Raw genomic sequence first — 9,562 nt, 5'->3', positions numbered from 1 at the left:
CATCAAGCAATTCGTAAAAGTAGAGACCGTACTTATTTACCTCATTTCTGTTGAATAAAGATGAGGCACAAAGAAAGAGTAGGAGAAAAGGATGAAAAGAAATAGCTATAACATGTCATCGATGCAAAGATCCATTACACGCCTGCCGCTTTTCCAATTTCTTCTACTTCAGTTGTATTTGCAAATTCCCAATGCCTTTTAGAAAGATGCAAAGTGAATTTTAACGGGAAAATTGAGGCAACATTTGAAACCACTGTGAGTTAGGGTGCACTATTTGAAAGAATCGATTAACACTTTCAAGAATCGGCTACGTCTTGTTTGTTTGTGTATGTTGTTACTGAACTTCAATAACTGAATAGAAACATGCTACTAAGCTTCAAACGCTTGCAATTATAAAACCATTTGGAGAACAATATCTTCAACCATTGTTATGTAGCAACTTCCATCTGTTTTGAAAAATTATATTTATATGTTCTTACCATTTACATTACATTCTAGTGGAAACTTAAAAACTTTTTACTTTGGATATTAAAAAAAAAATCTAGAAAGTACTCTGCTGTACTTTAAGGTAACTGACAATTGGATGTTTTTTTTTAATTAATTGTTTTGTTTAAACTAAATGTCTTGTTTCTGCTTGGATTAGAAAGCAAAACGATCATTTGTGTAATTACAGCAGAAACAGATTTGTGAGGGTTGAATCCAAATCTTTTACAGGTACTTCAGTTGTACCACCTGTAAATCTTCTCCTGGTACAGAATCTGTATCACTCGCTTGGAAAAGTTTAAAAACTTGCTTGAAAAGTGAAAAAAAAGTAAAGAAAAAAAGTTTCAGAATTATTCCATTTATTTTGAAAGGTTGAAATTTTATGGAAAAATAAAAAGCTTTTAAGAATAGTAAAGATGTTATACCAATAGATATATTTTTGCTGTTTTTAGATTAATCCAATATTTCAATATTTCCAATATTGTATACACAATGTACCCTCCCCTTCTCTCATTAGCTACTCTGTAGTTTCTACAATCTTCCTTTAAAAGTTAATCACCACTGTACCATAATATCACCGGTGATCCACAAGCGATCGATGGGGAGATAAATCCTAACTTTCAACAATTAGAAAAAAAAAACATTTTCTGTGCCCTCCACAAAATCCACTTTTAAAAATGATACATTTCTTCTTGTTTATATTTAATGATTATTATGGCATACTATCAATATAAAAAAAATCAATTAAAATTACTTCATATTCAGAAGATTACATTGCAGTAACATTTATGAAAAATATTTGTGTTAGCGCAAAGCTCCACATTTTATCCAATGGCTGCGGTGTGGAATTTTGAAGAATGAATACAATCTTAAGGATCACTGGTATCGTTTGATGAAGAATTAAAATTGCAATATCACTGTCTTAAACACATTTCGGTCTTTAAAGCAGGATATTAATTTAAGAAATGATTTTTTTAATGTGTATATCTTATCTGAAGAAATCCGGATTTATAAAAGAAAAGATTTATAAAGAAGTTATCCCAATTTATAAAGAAGTTATAAAAAAATAGCTTTGGACACACTCAAGCGTTATTCGAAGACTGAAAATTACTATCTAAAACACAGGTTGTATAATGTTATGCATAATTCCCGCTGAACTCATTTAAATCATTTAAAGTTTCATTTTTACTCTCTCGTATACACAGAATACAAAGAGAAAATATTGTAATCGTCATAAAGTTCACACTTTAGAATTTTCCACATCTCTGACCTCCCTGGGCCTGCAAAATACATTTCTGGAATCAACTGAATGCTTGTCTGTGAACACGACAACTCAAAAATATTTTAAGTTAGACTCAATAAAATTTGATACATGGGCTAACAACTAGTGTTTTTAGATTTCTGATAAATTTTGAACGAAATCAATTCACAGGTAGTCTGGCTGTTCAATTAGAATTGTATTCGATAACTCCAAAATATTAATATCTAGGCAGATAAAATTTTCTACATAGATTTATAATCTTAAATTTAGACCCAAATCAAATTTAGAGACAAATCTGATAAGGGTTGACCATCTTCCAGTCTGTTCTTTCGCATGCATGCAACTGAATGTTACTAGAAAACGCAAAGTGTTAAATAAATGAAGTTTGGTATATTGTCTTATGACTACAATTGTAGTTCTACGTCAAGTTTTAATTTCAATATGTTCAATATATATGAAGAAAAGCGTAACAAATACATATTCGATATTCTGATACTTGAGCATTAACCGCATGCTCGCGATAAATCGTGAAACAAAATCGACAAAGATAAATATTTCGTAAATGTTCGCCAAAGCCATGAATTTCATATACAAGTGCCAGGTTTGTTCATTATTTATGAAACACAATTATTTCGAGGGAAATAAAAAATCTGAGCACGCGTGATATTTGCTGCCTTGCTCATGGCCCACAGTCTTATGAGGAAGAGGAGGGCATAACACCAACCTCTATTTGATAGTATCCAAAAAGGTTTCGGGACCATTCTCTCTGGTTGTACATTAACATCAGTTGAAAGTTCTATTTTGCTATTTTAACCCTTTGTAAGGAAATGGGAAGTATGCTTCCCATCAAATTCATCAATCTTTGGGTGAAATTATGTAGATTGGCTTAAGTTCTGAGAAATTTTTCAATAAGACAAAAACTTAGATTCTTCATTTCCTTATCTCGCTCAAAATGGTGTGTCTTGATTTGTTACTTAATTATTAATTAATTAATGAAATCAAACTTATCTGATAAATTAAATGAATCACTTTCCTTAAGCCAGTCTCATTCCTAAAAATTTTTTACTATACTATGACTAGAAAAAAATGGCCTTTTAAAGGGTTAATAAAAGTGTCAATCTGGAAAATTCACAAGCAAAAAAAAAAAATGCATAAAATAATTACAAAATAGAAGTATATTGTAATATGAAAAACATTTTAAACTATTTTGATCTATATAAATATGGATCAGTCATATAATAACAAGTAGAGAAAGAGAAAATAAACTTAACTACTGCAGTAAGTCGTCGATACATACATCCACTACTCTCTCATTGATTTTTTTTTTACTATTGACGCATTTACAAACCTTATTCCCGTTTAGAAATGTTCAGCGAGAGCTTCCAGAGGGAAAATTGAGATACCATTCGAAACCACCTTGAATTTCGCACTCACAACTTGTACAAATCGATTAACGCTTTCACCGTCCACGAAAATCTCTTATGCTTATGTATTGATAAAGTATTAATCTGGAATTCGATTGTTGGATCTACGCTTTCTTGTGCTACGCGTAGATAGTGAAAATCTGAAACGAGGTGCGAAGGCCTCACTCAATCAATGAGATTGAGTTGTGTGGGGAGAGCAACGATAACCTCTTGCAGATGAATGAGGCATCTAGCTAATTAAAGGCTTGCGTGGTAGATGATCACAGGTTCTATGGGAATATTACCTTAAATACACGAATGGCGGTTTGATTAACTTATTGGAAATTTCTGAGATTAGAGAGATGGGCACGTTTCGATCTGGGAATCGGGTTGTATCGCTTTAACTGACGATGCATTAGTAGAATTAAATCTGTACCGGCGAGCTTTGTACCGAGGAGAAGGAAGCTTATAGAAAACCTATAATATCCTGATGAACTAAAAGGTGCATTTATGCGAAACTGGACTTTAGAATTTAATGTTTGATGTATATTTAATGGTGTAGGACTAAGATGGAATGATTAGCTATGGAGGAAAAGAGCTAGATGCAACTGGGTAATAATAATTGCAAAAAGGAATGTAGATTTATCAGGTAGACCTTTTGGGAAGTAGATTTCCATGATTGTTATTTGTTCTATGTCAGGTTTCTTAATTGAGAAAAAGGTGCATAAGGTTACGATGTGTGGTTAGATTAACAACTGATGCACGAAAATTAATCAATGATTAAAAATATGTTGCAAAATGTTTGGGGAAAGAAGAAAAACACACATCCATACTGGCTTTTAGTTGGCATTTTAAAAATTTCTTTTTAAGAAGGGGCTTTCAGTGGTAAAAAAGTTATAAGAAAACTACGCTTCAGCATTAAAGATTTTACATGTCAACAAGATTAAAATATGTTTGCCTTGTCACACATATATAAAACGTGTCTGCTTTATCAAATATAAAAATAAAATAAACTAAGTTAAAATCCGAAAAGGTTTTTGTCACACACACACACACACAATGTTTGGGGAAAGAAGAAAAACACACATCCATACTGGCTTTTAGTTGGCATTTTAAAAATTTCTTTTTAAGAAGGGGCTTTCAGTGGTAAAAAAGTTATAAGAATACTACGCTTCAGCATTAAAGATTTTACATGTCAACAAGATTAAAATATGTTTGCCTTGTCACACATATATAAAACGTGTCTGCTTTATCAAATATAAAAATAAAATAAACTAAGTTAAAATCCGAAAAGGTTTTTGTCACACACACACACACACACAATGTTTGGGGAAAGAAGAAAAACACACATCCATACTGGCTTTTAGTTGGCATTTTAAAAATTTCTTTTTAAGAAGGGGCTTTCAGTGGTAAAAAAGTTATAAGAAAACTACGCTTCAGCATTAAAGATTTTACATGTCAACAAGATTAAAATATGTTTGCCTTGTCACACATATATAAAACGTGTCTGCTTTATCAAATATAAAAATAAAATAAACTAAGTTAAAATCCGAAAAGGTTTTTGTCACACACACACACACACAATGTTTGGGGAAAGAAGAAAAACACACATCCATACTGGCTTTTAGTTGGCATTTTAAAAATTTCTTTTTAAGAAAGGGCTTTCAGTGGTAAAAAAGTTATAAGAAAACTAAGCTTCAGCATTAAAGATTTTACATGTCAACAAGATTAAAATATGTTTGCTTTGTCACACATATATAAAACATGTCTGCTTTGTCACACATATATAAAACATGTCTGCTTTGTCACACATAAAAATAAAACAAACTAAGATAAAATCCGAAACGGTTTTTGTCACACACATGCACACGCACACGCACACACACACACACATACATATATAACAATAGAAAACATGAAAAGGACCCGCATAATAGCGCACAAGAGCACCGTTTAAGATTATACATGAAGAATTATTCTTACACATACATTACTTCTTAATAGACCATTCTACCCGCAAAAAATAAGGTAAAACTATGGTCTTGTCATTCATGTCTTCTCATCTTGGCAACAGACCTCTATGCGCGCTAAGTTTAGGCTGATCATGGGAATTTTTTTTTCCAGACGAAACACAAACTTAGGCCAATTTCTTCTGCAACTCCTCCAGGAAAGTAATCTATTTTCGTATACCTAAGCTAAATCGGAATTTAACTCAGTGAGAAGTCATTCTTCTCCTTTGTAATGACTTATGGTATACGAGCCAAACCAAGAGAGATTAGAAAAACCACCATCATTATAATTTTTTTAAATTTTTAGTTCGATAAATAATTAATGGATATTCTGTATAATATATTTTTTTCCATAAAAAGAAAGACCCGACATTTCGTGATTTCAAAGAGACTTTGAAATCCGGAAACTTTGGAGATAATGCAGAAAATACTGCAGTAAATATAAAATTAAGTAACAATATGTTAGCAGTTGAAGGTACTTAAAATTTCAAAAATAATTTGTTATCAAATCAGATAATTTATGAAAACGAAGACGTTCATAGAAGTTTCAGCAAAATGCTTTCCTTCATTTATAATTTCTGTGAAAATTTCTAAAAATTTGCAAATTATCTTGAATAATATTATTTGATTGAATTGCCAATCTTTGGATACTATGATCATGAGTCAGTATGCATGGTATGTCTTCCATGCACAATTTAGATATAATATAGAATAGAATTGTTCACGATATTTCTCATTTAATTCTTTTCAAAAAATAATAAAATTTTACTATACGATAATCCATTTTTCAACAAATGTTTAATTAGTCTGTATGGGCGAATGCAAGGAATCTGAAACAAATAATATTTAGAAAATTAATTTTTGTGTGGGATATAATTGAGTTAATTAATTTTAAGCACTAATATTTTAATAAAAAATATTTGCTAAAATATTTTCCTCTTACAGATAAATTGTAGAAAAAAAATATTACTATGATGCAGATATAAATTTCAGCAAGTGAAATTTTCAATTACTAAACATTTCTTCTTTAAAACATTCAGTAATGATCTGTTTAAATAAGGCTAAAAAAATGTAACATCATTATTTTCTGTGAAAAAATTTCAGAATTGTAATGAAATTGGAATTTAATATTATTTATTCTATTATTCTTCAATCTTTTAAACTAAACTAAATATAAATTCCTTTATTTTTCTATGCTCGAATAAAGATTGAAGACAAAGAAAATAAAGTGAAAACTTTGCCATAAAGATATTTTCAAGAAGAATTAAAACCTTTAAAATTCAAATGAAATATAATTTTTCTCTGTCTTGTTGATTCTGAAAATTCTTTAATTCTTTTCGAAAGTTTTATGAATCAGATTTAGTCAGTAGTGAATCAAATTACTGAAATCATTAGCTCCTTGAAACTTTTTATACAACTTTAATTCATAGAAATGGCAATTAATTTCCACCAAAATCAATAAATTTTTAAATTCCCTGAACCAAAATAAATTATTTATAGAATTACACAAAATTAAGCGCAAACTTTAAAAGTGGCAAGGATGTCAATATAAATAACTATGAAATGTAAGGGTAATTTCTGAATTCCAAATACGTGTAGCTTAAACATACAATTGATTATTGTTTTATAAAATAAATAACCTTCCAAGAATGATTTCATTATTATTGTGTACGTTAAAGCTTGAAAAATATAAAGAATTGGTACACAATATAATTGTCTTGTGTTATTGTAAAATATTTTATGTATGAAGAATAGGTATTTAAAAAACATTTTATATATAAGAATACAAGACATTTTACATACATAGAATAAGCATTTTATAAATAAGAAAACAAATATAAAGAATTGGTACAGAATATATTTGCCTTTTGTTATTATCAAACGCTTTTGAATGGGATTAATAATACAAAATATTATATGCCATAAAATTTAAAAACACTTATAAAGATTCAGAAGAAATGGAAAATATAAAAGTAATTTGGATATTATGTATTTGTCTACTATTAATTCATAACATTTCGAACTGATTTAATAATAGGAAATATTTTATGCCTTTAAATTTGTAACCATGCATAAAAATTGATGACAGATAATAAATTGAAAACAATTCCAAAAGAATTATCTGCACGAAGAATTAAACCTTTTAAAATCCATGTAAACTTCTTATAATTCTTTTTCTCTTTAACAGTTTCTGAAAATGGTTTTAATTCTTTTTTGAAATATATACGAATCAAATTTAGTCAACCGTGAAGCTTAAGACTGTCTCAGAATAAATTATTTAGATCGTTAGCTCTGTGACACCTTTTGTACAGCTTTAATAAATGGAAATGACAATCGTTTTCCAGCAAAATCAAGTTCCTTAAAATTTTCCGAAATAGAATAAACTTTCATCAAAAAAGTCTTCAAAAGACGTTCTTTTATTTTACTGTAGGGGATTTCCAATTCTGATTCTAAATTATTATAGATATTCATTCTCACGTGTTTTATTGGAAATGATGAGAATTGATCGATTTTTTTTTTCTCTTTAAATCCTCTTCTTGGATGAAGCTGAATTTCTTTCAAAATTCTGAGAAGCAATTATTATTTGCTGAATCCAATTCTTCCTTCTCGTTACTTTGCAGAAACGTGGTGTGTCAGTCTAATTTTTTTTTCCTTCGTCAGCTCTTTTCTTGTGAATGAGAAAACTCATATCGATATTCCTAAAATACATTTTATCGAAAGAACCACAGAACCGCAAAAGAAACAAATTTAATGAATAAAAAAAATAATGAACAAATGCGTATTCGTTAATTCACGACGCATTCGATAGCAATTTCGTTTTGAGAAAAATTGCTTCGCTTGATTGCATTACCAACTCAGTTCTAATTCAGTTTTTACTATTTCCTTCTTTTACCATAAATATCGGATACTAATAATTCCAATATCATGCTTCATTTTCCATGATAAAATATAAATATTATGTTTCTGTGAATTATGAACAATCTTGTAAATAATTGACAAATATTATTATTTTCATAAGATAATCAATAAGTCATGTGTAATAAAAAATAATGCAAAATGAACAAACATAAATAATTGATTCAATTTTATGTAAAATGTCTGCTCTGTTTTGATGTAAATTGATTGATTTTAAAGGAATTATATTCCTCTTTATAATCATTTTAAAGAAACTGTTGCATAGACTAAAACTACTATCAATTACATAACCAGGATTATAGACTTTCTGTGAAAGACTTTCAGTATACAAATTAGCAGTTTGTCCAATGTTATTTCATATATTCTAATAATTATAAGGTACAGCGGTAATACGCTATTTCATTAAAATATTGAAAGGTAAAAACGTTTTAATTTTTTTTTTAAATGATACAATTTTTGAAACAGAAAAATAGTATTTATCAAAAAGAATTATTAGAATATAAAAAAAAATCTTCAACAAATTGCGCTGCCCTCTCAAGATATTAAAGATTCATTATCGTTATTATAAAAGTTCCATACGTCCACAATCAGAAACAAGGAAAACATTTCACATTTTTGCCAAAACATTAATACCGGTAGAATTCACTACTTATAATATCTAACTTCGTTACACTAGACTTCGTAGAGATGATAGAAAGCATATCAGCGGCAGTGAATTCCATCGATATCGTTACCTTGGCATAATGTGAAATACCTAATAATGCCTCGAAACAGTCGGAGAGAGATATTTGAAAAGATAAGATTAAATCTTCCAGTCTGGTTGCAATAGGAAAGACATTTTAAAGGACAAGTCACAGATCATTCCTATTTTGAGTGCTATAGAGTTACCATGAAACATTCAGATTGTATTATAAACTCGGTGTAGGAAATATCACAATTTTAGAGCATAATCTATGATCGTGATTAGTTGCAGTATAAAAGTCCCAAATTACACCAGTGTAACTTTGAGTTTATATTAAAGCGTTCAGCACGTTATTTTTTCAACGTAGTGAACAGAATAGTATCAATAATCACTGGAATTGTGTATTAAGCAAGGGATATAAAATATCATAATTTTTGCAATCAATTAAAGAATAAAAATCCAAATTTAAGCCAGTGAAATTTTGAAATTAAATTGGTTATAAAGCAATAGTTTCCAGCAGGTAACAGTTTCGTATTTCAGCAGATTTGGATGGTCGGTGGTTTCTATGTTTAAAAAATGGTTCACACAATTTCAGTCCACTACAGACCTAAACAAAATTGAAAGTATATGGACCAGCTAAAAAAATTTTTTAGTCAAAAGTAAACCTCGAGTATCAATTAAAAAAAAACTCTAATTGAATTATGACATTATGAAAATTTGAAATCTACGAATTAACAGGACTTAACCCAGGGCAATGTATTATGATATTATAAATTAGATGAAAGACTTCTCTACCAAGCATTCATAA

This window comes from Argiope bruennichi, chromosome X1 (genome assembly GCF_947563725.1).
Source record: "Argiope bruennichi chromosome X1, qqArgBrue1.1, whole genome shotgun sequence".
Lineage (NCBI taxonomy): Eukaryota > Metazoa > Arthropoda > Arachnida > Araneae > Araneidae > Argiope > Argiope bruennichi.
This window is presented reverse-complemented; position numbering follows the sequence as displayed.